The sequence below is a fragment of the Hemicordylus capensis genome, chromosome 4 (genome assembly GCF_027244095.1).
Source record: "Hemicordylus capensis ecotype Gifberg chromosome 4, rHemCap1.1.pri, whole genome shotgun sequence".
In the NCBI taxonomy this organism is placed as follows: Eukaryota; Metazoa; Chordata; class Lepidosauria; order Squamata; family Cordylidae; genus Hemicordylus; species Hemicordylus capensis.
Window position 1 is genome coordinate 9,135,746 of NC_069660.1, and position 19,051 is coordinate 9,154,796.

Below are 19,051 nucleotides of genomic sequence, written 5' to 3' on the forward strand. Positions count from 1 at the left end.
GACATCGTGTATCCGGCGTAAAAAGGTTGCTGGGTTTTTTGGTTGTTAGTTTCCACAAGACTGCTCCCCCTGCTGTTTACGTTTGGAGAGTGATTTACCTGAATGGAAGCATTTTGCTGCTGTTGAGTAGCTAATCTTGAAAGTGTCCTAGAGATGCCAAGGGTTGAACTTGGGCCTTCCAGTTGTTCTCTCATTCAGATATGGGCTGAGCTCCCATTTGTTAACCCATCTTGGAAATGCATTCCATTGCTCAACTATTCTTTTGGGATGCAATCCAAGGAAGCAAAATTACCCTACTCCTTCAGCATCAAAGAAAAGCTGCTCTTGAAAAGCAGGTATCTGGGCATGTCTCTTCAACATTAGGAACTGACGTAACATCAGAATAATAACAATGACAACAATCATAATCATAACAGAATCCATGTCCCAGCTGTGCAGGCAATGTCTCTTGGCCTGTTACCAACTCATTGGCAAGTGGCCTCTCTCTGTAGTGTGGTGGCCACAGTCAGAACAATCTTACACAGCAGTGATACCTGTGAACCTGTTTTGCCTCTCCTTTTTTCACCCACACAGACCACTTTTTAAAAATATGAGACTGAAGGGTGGGGGGGTGGGGAAGAGAAACAGCTTGTGGTTCAAGCACTGTGGGGGAGGAACGCAAAATGAAAGGAGGGAACCCAAACACACACAAATGCACGCAACCTAAGAAAGTCAGTACTTTTGCAAAATCATAACCACAGCTTGGGGTCAGTGTTCTCTCTCTAATTTTTTTCATCTGTGTGAGGAATGAGTTTTGTTCTGAGTGGCAGTATCGAGGCAGTATGTGCGCATGTGTTTTCAAAGTGGGGCCTTCCGGATTCAACCTGAGCGGTATCTAAAATTAACTGCGTGGACATCAAAAACCATGTGAGCACATGCACACGTGCATGCCTTAGAGGGGACACTGCTTGGGGTCCTGTCCTCAGTGAATAAGGAAGCAGAGAAAAATGATCACCTCTCCCAACCTTCGAGTTTTCGAGAGCTCTCTCAACACACATTTCTTCCTTACACTGCACCCTTCAATTCTCTCCCCCCAGGGCACTTTCCAGATTAAACCCTACAACAGGGTCACTACGGATCTCCTAAGCGTGCTTCTGTACTTTCTGTGTTGTGACACCACGGTCCCTGTGCTGTTAGCAAGGTGCCGTTCACATTTCCAATGCCTTCTTTCGGATTTTATCTTTCCGTTATAATGCTACAGCGTTGCAAGTCCGTTGCAGAAAACTAGCTGTAGGAATTTGAGATTCTAGGGATCATTTTCAATACGGTTCTGCCTAGCCGAAACATTTTACCCCATTGCAGCATATAAACTGGTAAGTGCCTAGGCTAGCATTTCTCGTCTTTAAAAAACCTGTCCCCCTTCGAGACTCAGGGCTCGTTCTATCATTAGCGGTAGATCTTCTTCATCATCAGGGAAAAGCAGCCAACCTCAGGAGACTAATTTTGGCAGACAATTCAAAAGGAGGAAATTAGCAATTGTTTACTTCATTTATTAATTACTGAGGCTATTCTCACGACCACATGGAACTGGGCTAAGGGAGGCCATCCTGGTTCTGTGCAGTCATGTGCTGCAAAGGGAACCACATAGCTCCCGGCAGCAAACCTTCTAAAATACCCCTCCCCTTAAACGATGTTAGCAGAGCGAGCACTCTGCTAACCCCGTTCTTCTGATCGTGAGATGCCGTGGCACAGCTCTGAGCCAACTCACGAGGAGACCTCCGTCGGGGAGGCTCCAACAAGCCTCCTGGCCTCAGGAGTCTCCCCAGGATGCTCCGCAAGTGAGGGGCATCCTGGAGCCGGGTGAGCCCCGATCCCCGCCACCCCTACCAGCTCCATGACGGAGCCGGTAATCGTGTGGGCAGCCGATCTGGCTACCCGGGGATGGCTCCCTGCTCGGCTGCGGGCTTAGCCCGTTCTCCCCACAGAGCCCAGTTAGGCTCACCACACTGCTCATGTGGAGAGCCTCATAAGATACTTGATTCTGGGGACAGAATTATGTAACTGACTAATTTTGTTTGTTTGAAAAAGGGTGGTGGGGGCGGAGAAACCATGAGTGCTCCGTTGTCCCAATCGCTTTTGGTGCATCCTGAAATATGTCTTGCGCCTAGCAGAGGTGAATCCTCCTGTGCTCCATATTGAAACACTTAAACTGCAGGCACTGGGGTTTTAAGATCATGTCCTGCTTTTTCTCACATTACCCAGCCGCTACCCAGTCAGAAGAGAAGTTCTTGAGGAGTCAAAAGCTTGATCAGGACTTTGGAACAGTTCAACTGACCCTAACCAAAGAATTACCATACAGTGGCTTTTTGTACCCTGCCCCACCAATGGACCAATACGGCTACCTATGGCATTTGCTTATTTACTATTATATTTTTGCCACAGCTAGGTAGGGAAGGGGGTGCCATATGGATTTTCTGCTTCAGCATAAACGTATAGGTTTATAGGAGCTACATATAGCTAGCTCCTCACCTCCCTTCTAATTTGACTTTTTCTTTCTTACGCTCCAGAACACACCCACATCCTCCAACCCTGCATTAGCCATCAATGTAACGGAAGACAGCGTGGAGGTTCTCAACTGCAGCATTGCCATGGCATTAGTGTGAGTGAGAATTTGTCTACTGGGATCTTAAAAGTCCAATTTAGCAGGAGTGCTTTCCTTACCTCTGTGAATACAATGCCTTGCCTGCGAAAAGGACCTAGAAGCTACTCTAGGCTTTGATCTGACAGACAAAAATGGAAAGCGGGAGGAGAGAGAGAGAGAGAGAGAGAGAGATTGACTTTCACACCCTCAAACAGACTATCACAGAGCTAGAAAAAGTACAAGGGCAAATTATCAAGTAGCTGGAGCACCTTCCGGATGAGGTTTGGGAACTCATGTTGTGGAGGAAGCAGTTTGGAGAAGGAGAAGTTGAAACGGAAAAGGGGTGGGCACTTTAAGGAGCCCACAATGTATGCATACAAGAAGTCCTCTACTTAAGGCTCCGGAAAGCTGTCACTAACTAGTTGTATGAGAAGATGGTTCCCAGTCCCAAAAGGAGTCACAAGCTAGCAACAGCCACTCGGATGGAAGCTATGTTGGGATGAATAGGGCCAGTTGCTTTCTCCCTGAAAAATTAAAAAAGAACTGCCACTTTAAATGGTGTCTCTGCCGAGTCAGCAGGTCTCAAAATCTAGGCAGACAATACTGAGATATATGGGCCAATGGTCAGATGCAATATAAGGCGGATGCATATGAGAAAATTAGGCCCCACCTCACCCCTTGCACCAGCTTCTGTGCTCCAAGAGCAACTTTCCTTGCAAGGCACATTTGAGTGCCACATGTCGTTTGGTCCTTATGCAAGTCACTACCTCTAAGCACAGCCTACCTCCGCGATTTTCACTATTTTTCAAGTGGGGGCCACTTGGGAAAAAAACCTTCAACATGAGAGCCATTTCCCGCTGCGCTGACCTCTGTACAATACTGTGCTTTTCTCAGTGTTGGGAGGGCCCTTTAAGAGAAATGGAGCCCTCTCTGAAGAGCTCTGGGAGGCAAGCCCTGGGGAGGGCGACACTAGCCAGCCCTCTGGGCACACCTTCCAAGATGGCGGAGGGGCTCAAGAGGGCTCCTCCCCCCTTAAAGGAGGCTCCCCCCACTGGCATAGGGCAGCATGATGAGAACGATCTGCCTCTGAATGATGCTAGGAAGACAGTGCAGAGTATTCAGCTTGGTCTGAAGCTTCACACAGGCCCAATGAACAACTGGCCACACTTAGGAGAGGAGAGCTGGTCTTGTGGTAGCAAGCATGACTTGTCCCCTTTGCTAAGCAGGGTCTGCCCTGGTTGCATATGAATGGGAGACTAGAAGTGTGAGCACTGCAAGAGATTCCCCTCAGGGGATGAAGCCGCTCTGGGAAGAGCATCTAGGTTCCAAGTTCCCTCCCTGGCAGCATCTCCAAGATAGGGCTGAGAGCAACACCTGCCTTCAACCTTGGAGAAGCTGCTGCCAGTCTGTGCAGACAATACTGAGCTAGATGGACCAGTGGTCTGACTCCGTATATGGCAGCTTCCTATGTTCCAAGGGTTGATGGGGGCCCATCACTGGCCCCCGGGCCTTACAATGAAGAACTGGCCTACCTTAAGGGTTGTGCATTGATAACATGGGATAACGCCATATAAACTACCCCAAGCCCCTTGGACGAAAAATGGGGACACAGGTGTTTGAAACAGGTAAGGACACAAAACAAGGCCCCCTCTCACCCCCTCATCATGCTATAGTCACAATGCTTTCTTCCCCAGCCTAAGACACCAACAGTTTCCTTACTGCAAAGTACCGTATTTTCACACCAAGAACACGCGGGGTTGTGTTTTTTTACAAATAGAAGGAGGCCGGGTTTGGGTGGGGGGCTTAAAAAGGCGTGGGCCGTCTATCTGAACATAAACATAGATTGATCTCCCCAGCACCTCTGTTGCTCTCCCGCTGCCTTCTGTTGCTCTCCGTTCTGAGCGGTGGAGATGGGGCAGCCCCCCACAGAATGCCAGGTGAGCCTCTGCTGGTTCACAGAGGCGGACGCCGGGTGCCTTAAAGGGCGAAGAGCGGTGCTTTAAAAAAAAACCAAACACCATGCACCGCTGCGGCTGCCACCCACCCGCCCCAGCCGACCTCTTTGGCTGCTGGCCTGGTGGGTGGTTGGGGAGAAGAGACAGTGGGGCCAGGACGTGAGCAACGGCTTCTGCGCCTCCCGCCCCTGCAGCTGCCCTGCTCTGCTGCGGAGCCTTGCCCTGAGCAGGAGGCAGAGGAGGGCCCATGCCAGCCAGCAGCATGGCCCCCTGCAGCCCTCAATCCCTGCGGAAAGCAGCTGGGTGTGGGCTGCCCAATTTCCTCTTTGCAAGGATCCTTCTGAGCTGCAGGCTCCAGGCAGGGGTGGGCAGATGCCGTGTGCAGGGACGACGTGCGAAAATACGGAATTCAGTTTTGCACTGCACAGCCTAGGGCCCACCATGGCACTGTGACCTGCCAGGTGTGTGGCAGCCTCCTCAGCTTTGTAGTCCCAGGTGGACAGCAAAACACAAGAGGGTTACTGCTGATGCCCTGGTGAGCCCCCGCTCCATAGTTGGTGGGCTGCATCCGGCTTCACAGGTCACAAGTTGTGCAGGCCAAGTCTGCCAAGTGCACACAAATCCACAGAGACTATGCAGCAGCCCAGAGAATAAGGAAGTCCGTTTTGGGTAGCTAGAATACCGCCAGTAATCTCAAAACGCCCTTTAAAAAGAGGAACAAAAGTATGTGTGTTAACTGTGAAGAGGAACAATCTAAAAATGCGGAAATTTCCCAAGACAGACACACACAAAATAGGACCTCGCTCTATTTTTCTTTTTGACCAAGGGACTCACTGGGCTTGTTCACACAATTGCTTGAATCTAGTTTTAATGTGGGTTATCAAGTGAATGTGTGAACCCATGCCAAGGTGGGAATCTTGGGCCATAAACCACCTTGGCATGCGTTCACACAATCATTTCAATGTTGGTAACCCACATTGAACCTAGATTCAAATGACTGTTTGAACAAGCTTACTGTGTTGTTCTGGAAATCTTCAGTAATTTACAACACATAGCAATGACCCAGTTCAGGCATCACACTGTCCCATCACCAAACTGTGGCTTGGACAGTGCAACATCTAAACCACACCAACAAAGAGGTCACCAAACGGCCCATCCCACAAAGCCTAATTAAGTAAAAGGACTTGGGACAGAAAAGGATTTAATCACAGGGAAGTGGACAAAATGAAGATTCACTGGGGCACAATTTGAGATTGAGATTTTCCCAATAAACGCTGAAAGGTCAGTTCCTGGATATATATTCCAGACTGATCCTATGCACACACTTACTGGAGAATAAGCCTTTCTGAACTCAGTGGGACATAAGGGTAGGTTGTCAATCACATGCACATAAACATACAACAAAACACACAACAAAAATGAAGCAACTGTGTGGTTTAAGAAGATGCATTAAGGATATTTATCTACAAAAGTAACAACCTGGGTCAGATTCATTGCCACTTTTTTTTATAACAAAAAGGATTTGTGCCTTTGATATGCTATCTAGACCACAGGTCCATTTAACTGTTCACAACAAAAGTCACTGAGTGATTTTTTATTAGTCACGTGGCCTCCAGCACTCCTGTTAAGATTAAGTTAAAACAGACATGTCACTCAGTGTTTCTTTGTCTCCTTCACTGCCACTTAGGTGGGGGTGTAGAAAATAACTGAGAACAATGACCTCATATCACCTGTTTGTTTTAATGAAACATTACTGGTAGACCAGATGGTACAGATTCACAGGTTGGCAGCATCTACACGTTTAAGGTAGTTTGGCCCTGGGTGTGCAGAACCAGTGACCAGGCCTGAAATATAGGTGTTCATAAGGATTAATCACATGTAGTCTGAAATATGGGGTGGAGGGTCTCCCTAAAACAGGGTTACTCAACCTTGGGTCCAGAGTTGGCCACTGTGACAGGGGATGATGGGAGTTGTACTCCAACAACATCTGTGGACCCAAGGTTGAGAACTCTAAATAAATGATTCTTCTGAGATGGACTTAAACCAAATATTTTCATTTCATTTCATTGCAAATGATTTGTTGGGCTGACTTGCCGCTTTCTGCCTCTCCTTCCACAATACCAGTAACATATCCTTCAGCATGTATGAATTGCACAAAAGTGCAGTATCTAATTAATTAACTAATTAGATACTGCACTTGTGTGCAATTCATACGTGCATAATATATACTGCCCTTCCTAAAGTGGCACAGGGTGGTTTACATGAAAATAAAAAGCACATAATAACACAATTAAAATAAAGTAAAAAACATTTGACGCACATTATGATTAAAACCAGACATCATCCAGTCACTGAATAAGCATCAATACCCTTTGCACGGTCAAAGACTTTAAACATTCCTGTAGGGACTGTTCATAAGAAATTGTGAACTCTACTATGAAAGAGAATATTTTCCTTCCCAAACATCAGAAGTTGAAGGATAGATATTCATCCCAAAAGCCAAGATAAAAGCAAGTAAATGTTTTCAGCTCTCTGGGGAGCAAGCAAAATGGAAGATTAAAAATAATACCGCCCCCCCTCCCCAAGCTTGTAAGAGCGCTGGTGGGTGAGGGGAGATGGGGAAGGAAGCCTCCAACCCATCTGGAAATTGCCTCAGTTGCACAAACAAGTGACATAAACGTGGGCAAAGAGATAACTGACATTCACCAAGAGAAATGAAGAAAGCTCCACTACTTGGGCCAAACCTTTTTTTTTTTTAAACTGACTTTTGTGAATTGTTATTTGGGCGGTGGTATCCTTTTGTCTTAAATGACAAATAAAAAGTTTAAAACAAATACACAGGCAAACACACAGACAAACAGAAGCATCATTTCATGCGAAGGGTCCAGCACTTCTCATTTGGGCTCAGAGCCAGGGCTGGCCGGACCACAGTGAGGCCCCTGCCTCCGCAGCTATAGCAGGGTTTTTTCAGCGAGCAGTGGTTGTCTTTGGTAGAGAGAGATTTCATACACCTTCCTGCAGTACCAAGAAGGAAGAAAGGAAGGCAATGCAGTCTCTAGTACTCTAGCAAGAGAATGGGAACATAGGAAGCTTCTACGGAGTCAGACCCTTGGTCCATCTAGCTCAGGATTGTCCACCCAGACCGGCAGCGGCTTCTCCAAGGTTGCAGAGGCAGGAGTCTCTCTCAGCCCTATCCTGAAGATGCTGCCAGGGAGGGGAATTGGAACCTTCTGTATGCAAGCATGTGGATGCTCTTCCCAAAGTGGCCCCACCCCCTGGGGGGAATTATCTTACACTGCTCACTCATGTAGTCCCCCATTCAAATGCAACCCAGGCTGGACCCTGCTTAGCAAAGGGGACAATTCATGCTTGCTACCACAAGGCCAGCCTCTGCTCCTCATGAGAACACAGGAAGCTGCCTTATACTGAGTCAGACCATTGATCCATCTAGCTCAGTATTGTCTACACACAGACTGGCAGCGGCTTCTCCAAGGTTGCAGAGGCAGGAGTCTCTCTCAGCCCTCTCTTGGGGAAGTCAGGGAGGGAACTTGGAACCCTCTGTATGCAAACATGGAGATGCTCTTCCCACAGCGGCTCCATCCCCTGAGGGGAATATCGCACCGTGCTCACACATGCAGTCCCCCTTTCAAACGCAAACCAGGGCGGACCCTGCTTAGCAAAGGGGACACTTCATGCTTGCTACCATTTCACAATTCAAGGCCAGCTCTCCTCCTGTCCTCTCAGCCACTGTCCTCTCTCGGGCCCGTCACACAGGACCCGACTGGAGGCCAGCGAGGCCCAGGCCTCTCACAGAGAGAACAGACACTGCGCCACTTCCCTCCTCCTTCCCCAGACACTCCCCAGTTCAATGCCTGCCTGCCTCTGTCTCTCTCTCTCGCCACTTCCTCCAGCTGAAGTGGGTGGCAAAAGTTATGCTACTTACTTTCTCCTTTGGTGGAAGCTGCGTATGAAGCGTGTCCCTGCACAAGCCCTGCAGGACTCCACCCTGCAGAGCGAGGCTGGCAAACCCAATCCTTGCACCGCGGACAGGGTGCCCGGGGAGAGGGAAGCAGAACGGCTCTCTCCTCGTCTTAAGCCGCCTGCACACGGAGGACGCACCTTTTCATTCCCCTCCGCAGGCAGAAGCAGCCAGGAGGCCCTTTGCCTCCAGCAGTGAAAAGCACGCCATCATGGCCACAACGGTGCTGCCCACCATTCTGAGCACCCACCATGGAAACTAAAAGGCAATTCATGTCATATGAGCTGGTGGCTGCTCTTGCCGCTCCAGCTTTGATCCCTGTCCTGTCTAACGCTTTCTCTGCCAGAGAACATCTAATAATTTCTAGATGACATCGTACCTCACCTCCAAAGAGAGTTCAAGGCATCTTGGCGACCCACCCCTCTCCATCATGGTAAAAACATACCAAGAAGCTAAATAATTCATATTCGGCTACCCTTCATTGGTACTACAAAAAGGATCACCTGAAATAAGCTGTCTCACCTGGCTTAACCACTGAGCCAACCCTGCTTGCATCTGTGCATTTCCCTCAAATCTCAAAACACTTCCTGAGGAGAATCTTCACAATCTTGAAACCAAGGCCTATTTCCCCCCCCTTAGGAACATCGGAAGGTGCCATATGCTGAGTCAGACCATTGGTCTATCTAGCTCAGTATTGTCTACACAGACTGGCAGCAGCTTCTCCAAGGTTGCAGGCAGGAATCTCTCTCACCCCTATCTTGGATAAGCCATAACTTGGAACCTTCTGCTCTCCCCAGAGCGGCTCCATCCCCTACGTTACAGTGCTCACACATCAAGTCTCCCATTCATATGCAACTGGGGCAGACCCTGCTTAGCTAAGGGGACCAGTCATGCTTGCTACCGCAAAGCCAGCATAGCATAGTGGTTGGAGTTTTGAACTAGGACTGGGAAGACCTGAGTTCAAGTCCACATTCAGCCTTGAAACTCACTGGGTAATTCTGGGCCAGTCACTTCTCTCTCAGCCTAACCTACCTGACAGGGTTGTTGTGAGGATAAAAATAAGCATGTACCACTCTGAGCTCCTCAAAGGAAAAGCGAGACATAAATGTAGCAAATAAAATAATAAAAAAATTAAGACAATAGCAAGGCGATTACCACCAGGATGGCAAACTGTGTGCAATACTTTCCACATGGGAACTTGTATACTGTGAATGGCACACACATTGCTTGAGACTGATATTTTTGCAAAGACCCCTTTAAAGAAAGCGGATGGGTGGGGGAAGGTTTGCTGGCATGGTTTGTGTTGGGCCTTTATTAATTAATTTATTATTATTATTATTATTATTATTATTATTATTATTATTATTATTAATAATTCAATTTCTATACCGCCCTTCCCCACCCTTTACCACAGTTGCTTTGTACAAATGGCTTCCTACATATAAAAGCAACCATGCAGTGCTTCTTGACTGCTTAAGGATAACATTAAAAATTGGACCTATTGCAATACCTTGTCTGAGAGACCATTCACTTGGGAATCCCTAAGCACCAACATGAGGATCCACTTAGAAAACTACATATACATGGCACGGTGGGGAGGGAGGAGGTAAAGAGGAAGATGAGTGGAATAAATAAGGGAACCGAAAAAGGCATGGAAAGTAAAGAGATGAGGAAGGTATGAGGGAGGAGAGGAATGGGAAGCCCTGAGACAAGCAAGGGTCATAACAATATAATCTGGGGATAATTAAGTTCAGAGATGCAAAAGAATATTTCAAATTCCAAAATACCGGCATCAAACCTCCAGACCAAGGTGACCAGATACACAATGTGTATGGACAGCGGGTCATTTAAAAGTTACTGTATTATCAAGTTTGTAAATAGCCACTTGCTTGGTTGCCTGTGGCCAGTAAGAACTACATAAGAACATAAGAACAGCCCTGCTGGATCAGGCCCAAGGCCCATCTAGTCCAGCCTCCTGTTTCGCACAGTGGCCCACCAGATGCTGCTGGAAGTCACAGGCAGGAGTTGAGGGCATGCCCTCTCTCCTGCTGTTACTCCCCTGCAACTGGGGAGGCATCCTGCCTTTGAAGCTGGAGGTGGCCCACAGCCCTCCGACTAGTAGCCGTTGAAAGACCTCTCCTCCATGAAGCTATCCAAACCCTTCTTAAAGCCATCCAGGTTGTGGCTGTCACATCTTGTGGCAGAGAGTTCCACAAGTGGATCACGCGTTGTGTGAAAAAGTCCTTCTGTTAGTTGGTCCTAGATTTCCTGGCAATCCATTTCATGCAATGATCCCTGGTTCTAGTGTTATGGGAGAGGGAGAAGAATTTCTCTCTATCCACTTTCGCCCCACCAGGATGATTTTATAGACTTCGATCATGTCTCCCCGCAGTCATCTTTTTTCTAAACTAAATAGTCCCAGGTGTAGTGTTGCCTCATAAGAAAGGTGCTCTAGGCCCCTGATCATCTTGGTTGCCCTCTTCTGCACCTTTTCCAGTTCTACAATGTCCTTTTTTAGATGTGGTGACCAGAATTGTACGCAGTACTCCAAGTATGGTAGCACTATAGTTTTGTATAAGGGCATTAGAATATTAGCTGTTTTATTTTCAACCCCCTTCCTAATGATCCCTAGCATGGAATTGGCCTTTTTCACAGCTGCCGCACAATGAGACGATACTTTCAACAAGCTGTCCACCACGACCCCAAGATCCCTCTCCTGGTCAGTCACCAAAAGCTCAGATCCCATCAGCGTATACTTGGAAGTTGGGGTTTTGCATCCCAATGTGGATCACTTTACACTTGCCAACATTACAACTTGCCTACCACTGGCCGACCAGGGAGGGAAGTTTTCAGGAGCAGGAAGAAAGCTGTCGTCCCCCACCCCACCGCCCCCATCTGGTTGTTGATGTGCCACAAACGACTAACACAAGAGCCAACAGGTGGGCAAGCAGGTAGTGAAAAAACATTACGGGCTGGTAACTTGCATGGGTTTTTATTTGCAAGGCTTCAGCTTTAATGCATGACCTACCCCTGACAAGCAGAGCAGGACAAGGCAGATGCTGAGACACCACCTCAGGGTTAAATGCACTATACTGGATGTCTCAAAAGCCCAGGACAAAAGGAGCCTGAAAAACAAGAGGAAAAGTGCAGGTCTGTGCAGCTGCCATACCTGTTCCGTGGCTGGCAGGGTTCCATCTACCATTCCGGAGGCCCCTCCAAACCGACGGGTGCCTACTTACGAAGCATGGCATAGTCAGAGTTCTAACAGGACAGATGCACAGACTTCAGAGGTGGTGAAGAAGGGGTAGAGGGGAAGTTAGCATCACGTTACTTAACAGGAAAGGGAGTGGTGAAGGAAATGGCATAATCGAACGCAGCTCTGAAGCCCTTTTTTGGGAAAGTCCCAGCTACTCAAGATCTCTTGTGAGGCTTCCTAGAGACAGGAAAAGCCAGTGGCCACACTGAGAAAGAGCTGAGGAAGTGGTTGAGAAAAAGTGGGGTGGACGATGAAAGGCAGAAGTGTGCTGTGTTCCATTCACTTGTTGCTCGGGCAACACTTTGGGGCAATAAATGTGGAGATGCTTCACTTAATGGGCATACAATTTCCTCAGTTGTCTGTACCCGTTGGATAGGTAATATAGTAAAAACAACAACACAGAGGTTTTTCTGTTCAAGAGATGCACACAGCTCACTTGTTACCTTGGACAAATACCCTCTTAACTCACCTGAACCTCTGATTTATTTACATCAAGCCAGCACTATTTGCAACACACCAAAGCAGATGTAACCCAACAGCCATGGATAGTTTGAAGTGATAAGCCCTATTGTTATAGCTGCCTGCCTGGGATTGCAAAACACACACACACACACACACACACACACACACACACACACACACACACGGCAAGCCACAATACATGATTGGTAGGCTATATCCAGGTTGGGAGGTATGGTGCTACACAGGCCTGATTTACAATCTTCAGGGGTATACTGGAAAGAGCAGGAGCTTTTTCGGACGGTGACTTTACCGTGACTTTATTTTGGGAGGGTGTGTGTGTCTTCACATATAGGCCTGATTTGCCTCCAAACTCTGTGCAATATTTCAGAGAGCATTTCACACACAATTCAGGTTTTTCCCTCCTTATAAGAAGAGGAAATGATTTATGTATGGGTAAAAAAAATCTGTTAGCCTCAGAGTATCCATTATGCCCTGAACTTGCAATAAAGCCTTATGGTAAACCCAAGGTAAAGCCTGCTGTCTGAAAAGCCTCCAGGAAAGTAAAGCGTACTGTCAAGTCGGTGTCGACTCCTGGCGCCAACAGAGCCCTGTGGTTGTCTTTGGTAGCATACTGGAGGGGTTTCCCATTGCCTCCTCCCACACAGGATGAGATGATGCCTTTCAGCATCTTCCTATAACACTGCTGCCCGATACAGGCGTTTCCCATCGTCTGGGAAACATACCAGCGGGGATTCGAACCGGCAACCTCCAGCTTGCTAGTCAAGCCATTTCCCCGCTGCGCCATTAGGTGAAGGTGCTTTTTCGTGGAAAAGGCACCAATCGCATTAAAGATGGGGCTGCGGCTTAGTAGTGCATGCAGAAGGTCCCCGCTTCATTCCCCAGCACCGACAGGGCCTTTTACACACAGCAGGCTTTACCGCGGGTTTACTGGGAGGCTTTACTGCAAACTCGGTTGTCCCAAAAAAACCAACACAGATAGTCAATTTTTCAACCCTGGATATAAATCGGGCTACACTCTTAATGCACTGTCAGAAACCCAAATGCTGTGTGAACTGTTCCACGATAACTCGCAGGGACTTCGGGGTAAATCTGGCCGATATGTGAATGCACCCCGCCCTCCATTCCGGAGGAGCTGCGAGTTTAAAGGCTTTAAAAGCTCTGTGTAAAAAGCTTCCAGGTAGGGCTGGGAAAGACCCACGCCTGAAACCTTGGAGAATTAGGAGGCTTTACACACATGGCTTTTACTTCGAATCTCCTCCGGATTGGAGTGTGCCAATCCACATATTAGCTGCATTTACTCCGAAGTCCCTGCGGGCTATCAGGGACCATCACAGACATGACTCTCTTTCCCCCCGAATCAAGGCTGTGCATTCTGGCTTAGCTTGAATTATGTCCGGCTTTAAAAAATCCACTATTTCCAGCAGCTTTTAAAAAAAACAAGCCCAAGGCTCCTGTTATGCCCTGCTGCTTCTGCTCTGATGTGTGTAGTGGCCATTGGCAGTAATTTGGCATTTCCCAAAACTCAGTGAAGGGGAGTTTGACAGCTGTGTTTGGTTTGGTCTGCTCTGAGCATTTGCAATTGCAAGCGCTGGAGTGGGGGTGGGGGAAGGGTTTTTAGCAGATTGGTGAAATTCTGTGGAGGGAGTCCAGAAAGGGAGGGGGAGGGAGAAATTCCTGAGTTAAACGCAAGCACAAACTGCAAAATGTGGGTCTTAACACAGGCTTTAGATGTGCAGAATGGAGGCTACAGCTTGACATAACCTGAGACCTTTTTGTCTGCGCCGATCCGCCTGCCTTTTTCTTCATGACAGAGAAAACAATGATTTCTCCTTTGAACTTCCCTGCTTCTTAGAAGGTCTGGGGTGGGGTGGGGACATGAGGTGATGAAGGCATTCATTCACAAAGGCTAGTTCATTATAAAAATCAGCAAACATTTGGGTCAGATTTGGCAGGCTCGCGTTAAGCGCTCTGCTGTTTGATCCGCCTGCCTGGCAACGCATCATGCTGTACTTCCATAACGCTGTCAAACTCACAACACAAAACAAAACAAGCTCTCTCTCCTCCTCCTCCTCCTCTGCGATGTGACTGGTTGGAGGAAAAACCCGGAGCAAAGTGTGGGAGCGCACAGGAAAAAGATCTGCTAGGGGTTGCGGAGAGGAGCCGACCCTACGTGGCCTGTCCATTTAATCCCACAAATTAAACACCTTGCGAATCTGCTGCAAAGCAGATTTGCTCTTCAGATACCCCACTGCATGAAGCCATGTGGGAATAACTCCCAGTTACTATAAATACTGAGCTAGATGAAGCAATGGTGTGACTCAGTAGCAAGCAACTATATTCCTAATAATATGTTCCTATCTGCCAAATAATATAAATGAGGAAGCCTTTGAGGGGCTTTTTGCAACTAAGTATAATTATGAACATTAAGACGTGTTATTTTAAATATGGAATTGGAGAAAAATATCCTTAATTCCTAATAGAACATTAGAACACTCTTAACCACCCTACACAGCAATCTTAGTTTTCAGAATGGAAATAACAAACACCAATGCAAAACTATGCACCATGCATATACTAAACAATTCACCCCTATTCATTTTAGCCTACTTTCCCTAAGGAAAGTAGTCTAAAGATGAATAGGGGCGAATTGTTTACTTTCCTTAAGGAAAGTAAGTTTATGAAATCACCCGGCATTCTGTGTGTGTGGGGGGGGTGTCTGTGGGGGTGTTCCCATATCAATTTTGCAATGACTGGACCAATATGAACCAAATCAGGTACAGTTGTAGGGACACATAGGCACACCTCAACGGCATAGTTTGCGATGATGTCATCCACCCTGATTCAAGATGGTGGATGTGTAAATGTTTGAGGTGCAAGTGGGCTAACTTGTGGACCACCTAACTGATTTGAAGGGAGGAGAGCTGGTCTTGTGATAGCAAGCATGACTTGTCCCCTTAGTTAAGCAGGGTCTGCCCTGGTTGCATATGAATGGGAGACTAAATATGTGAGCACTGTAAGATATTCCCCTCACGGGAAGGAGATGCTCTAGGAAGAGCATCTAGGTTCCAAGTTCCCTCCATGGCTTCTCCAAAATAGGCCTGAGAGAAATTCCTGCCTGCAACCTTGGAGAAGCTACTGCCAGTCTGTGAAGACAATACTGAATAGACCAATGGTCTGATTCAGTATATGGCAGCTTCCTATGTTCCTATGAACCAAATTTGGAACAACTGTGGCGAGTGACTGACAGGGATACCTCAACAATATAGTTTGTGATTATATCCTTTACCCCAATTCAAGATGGCAAATGCATGAACATTTAAGGTTGAAGTGAGCATACTTGTGAAAATTGTAACTTTGAATTAAGATTACAGTGAAAGGAAACTAGGCAGATTAGTTCTTACCAGAACTTGTTTTAAAAGTATCTTTGCTGCCGCTCTTTGCTGCTAGGAAACATATCACTTGCCAAATATGTTGGCCTCCATCTAACACAAAAATAAGTGCACTTAGGCAATTATAGGCACCTTTTTAAAGTGGTGATTCTTTTATCTTAGCAGGGGGAGAGCAACTGACCCTATTATCTCCCCCGAACCGCATTTCTCTAGTGGCTATTGCTGGTGTCTACCTTAGGGTTTTGTTTTGTTTTTTTTAACCTTGTGAGCTTTTCTGGGACACGGAACCATCATTTTTCTTCCATGTATATCCCTTTTTGTTGAAAAGTGGTACATAAATATTCATCAACATCATCATCACTGCAACCCTTTGCACGCAGACTTGTGAGTAAAAACCACTGAACAGACTTAATTCTGCACAGGATGAAGCTTTGCAGTCCGCAGTAGGGATGGGCCCAGACCTGGGTGGTTCGGTTCGGGGGTAGCTTTAAGAGCGGCGGAAGGGTTTACTTACCCCTCCCGCTGCTTTCCCGCTCTGGCGCTGTAAAATTATGAGTAATTGGGGCGGCAGGATACCTCCCTGCCGCCCCTTCCCCGATGTTGCTCTAAAAAAACCTCCCAGTAGTCCTTTGCGCACGCGCACGTCAGAGACTCAAAGGACTACTGGGAGGTTTTTTTAAAGCAACATCGGGGAAGGGGCGGCAGGGAGGTATCCTGCCGCCCCAATTACTCATAACTTTACGGCGCCAGAGCGGGAAAGCGGCGGGAGGGGTAAGCAAACCCTCCCGCCGCTCTTAAAGCTACCCCCAACCCCAGTGCCGGACCACAGTGTGGCGGTTCCGTGCACACCCCTAGTCCGCAGTGGGAAGATCTATGGGAAGAGAGCTGTCCTGGTGGTAGCAAGCATGAATTGTCCTCTTGGTGAAGTAGGGTTCACCCTGGTTTGCATTTGAATAGGAGACCACATGTCTAGTCATTTGCAATATACCACCCCATTTTTGGAAGGGCAGTATATGAGTCAAGTCAAATAAATAAATAAATAAATAAATAAATAAATAAATAAAGAAAGAAAGAAAGAAAGAAAGAAAGAGAGCATGCAAGATATTCCCCTTAGGTGCTATAGTGCAGCAGACGAGTACATGCATGTTTGCATGCAGAAAGTTCCACTTTCCCTCCCTGGCAGCATCTCCAGAGAGACTCCTGCCTGCAACCTTGGAGAAGCCGCTGCCAGTCTGTGAAGACAATACTGAGCTAGATGGACCAAGGGTCTGACTCGGTAGAAGGCCGCTTCCTATGTTCCTCATTTCCTATTGTGGCATGCACAGATGCTCTCCATCTATGGAGAGGGCTCCTGAAATATGAGCAGTCCATAGAAATTATGAGTGGGCGGCAACCCTACAGGAGCCTGGGAGGGAAGGGAGCAAAGAGGTGAAGAGATTTGGGTTTAACTGCAATTAAATATGGAAATTAGCTGTAGTGCCAGGGCTAATTTGACATACGTATTCAGAATACTAATGCCGCTCTCATAGCTGAGTAAACAGTCTACTCTATACTGACTCTGACTAATGAATGGGGTCAAACCCTGCCATGACACATACCATGAACAGTCATTTTTTGCATTTTAAAATTGTGAATCACTTTTAAATAGGCTCCCTAAACCACAATTGCTATGTTGGTTGTTTGCTGCTATGTTGGCTGTTTGCAGTCACCAAATCCCCACCAAAATCTAATTACATTTATACAATTTCCATCCGCCACACACCCCATCAGCATGGAGACATGGCGACTTTGATTCTGCAGTGTCAGTGTCGGGCATAGTGCTTGCGACTGAGGAGGAATTAGGACATTTCTCTTCTCAGCACGTTCTCACTCCCTGATCATCAGTTAGTGTCAGCTTAGGGCACGTCTGCACAGGGCTGATATTGGAGACTGGAGAATTATTCCGATATTATGTTATACAAGTGTACAGGTATCTGTACATTCGTACATGTTTGGGTGTGAATGACTGTATCCATGTCCATTTAAAAAGTGAACCTGGGTACAGGCCCCTCAAATGCATGCTACAGGTAGAAAGTGTACTGGTATACCTGTGTTCAGCATAACATGTGAAGAACTGTATCCGAGTACACTGTGTGCACATCGTATGTATGTTGAATGTAATGTGTGAACAGGGCTTGGATGTACCTGTAGCCCTATTTAGTCGTTTACCAAAACACTGCTCTGCACAAGCAGAATGTTCCACCAGGGTCTGCAAGTCCCACCTGCTGCAAGAATCTGGCACATCAGTCGCCCTCCTGCCCGTGATCTTCACGGTTATGTCATTTGTCTGAAAAGGTGCACACCGTGTGACTGCACCCATTTAATTTATTTATTTGTTTATTTATATTTCTCTATGTAAACCACTTTGGGAACTTTTGTTGAAAAACGTATATATATATTCGTTGTATTGTGTTGCGTTGTGTTGTATTGTATTGATTACACTTTTATACCGTCCCACACTCATGTCTCTGGCCCCACACACTCGTATCTGATTAGACAGCTGGGGCACCTCAGCCTGTTGATCACAGAAACGGGCAAAATAATGCTTACAGTATTCACTTCTTCAAACAAACGACATTAGCATGATGATTGTGGGCGGGAAGGTGACCAGCAATCCAGATTCTTGCAGTGGGTGGGACTTCCGGACCCGCTTGAAACACACTATTTGTGTAGAGCAACTTTTTGTGTGTGCAAGATTGACATCGCCAAAGCAAGAATCCAAGAATTTCGCAAACCTTTGAGAGTTCCAACGGGAACAGGATCAGCACTTTGGCTAGCTTCAAGCAGGCACATACAAGAGATATAAGAGCTGGGTTTAGCAAGACAGGAGGAATGTTGCTTCAGCAGCTGCAGATATTATTCATTTTGCCCAGGAGAAGTTAACTGGCTCCACACCTTCCCTAAGGAAGGCTCTGTTGCTTAAAGGGGTCTTGTCTGATTTCCTAAGCATGGACTGATTTCCAGGATGCTGGGAGACCTCTACCAGAGCAGGCAGAACCTCAGGAGACTCCTCTGAGTTAGAAGATGAAGGCAGGGCTGTGTCAAGATGGAGGTACTAAATCAGGTTTCCCTGGTTCTCCTGGTGTGGAGGGCCCTGGGGATGCAAGATCAGCTAGAGTCTAGGTCACACAAACAGAGGAAGCTATACTGCAGCCTCACTCACGGAAATGTTCTCTTAAATACACAGGGCCTAAGCTCTTTAGGGCTTTATAGTTAATAGCCAGCACCTTGTATTTGCCCGGGATTTTATCGGCAGGCAGTGTAGCTCTTTCAATACAGGAATAATATGGTCTCTCCAAGATGACCCAGAGATACCAACTGCAGTTTCTG

At 47.1% G+C, this 19,051-nt stretch overlaps 1 protein-coding gene across 2 annotated transcripts in view; it reads right to left on the reverse strand.

Moving 5' to 3' along the window:
* Nucleotides 1-19,051, reverse strand: part of RGS19 (regulator of G protein signaling 19) — an 87,651-nt gene that overhangs the window by 35,501 nt on the left and 33,099 nt on the right. The window contains exon 1 of one of the 2 annotated variants that reach the window (XM_053250073.1): nucleotides 11,724-11,817. The exons of the other annotated variant lie outside the window; for it this stretch is intronic. The gene's annotated coding sequence lies outside the window, so the exon portion shown is untranslated. Of the gene's footprint in view, nucleotides 1-11,723; nucleotides 11,818-19,051 lie in introns of those variants that run through there. 2 annotated transcript variants of the gene reach the window in all.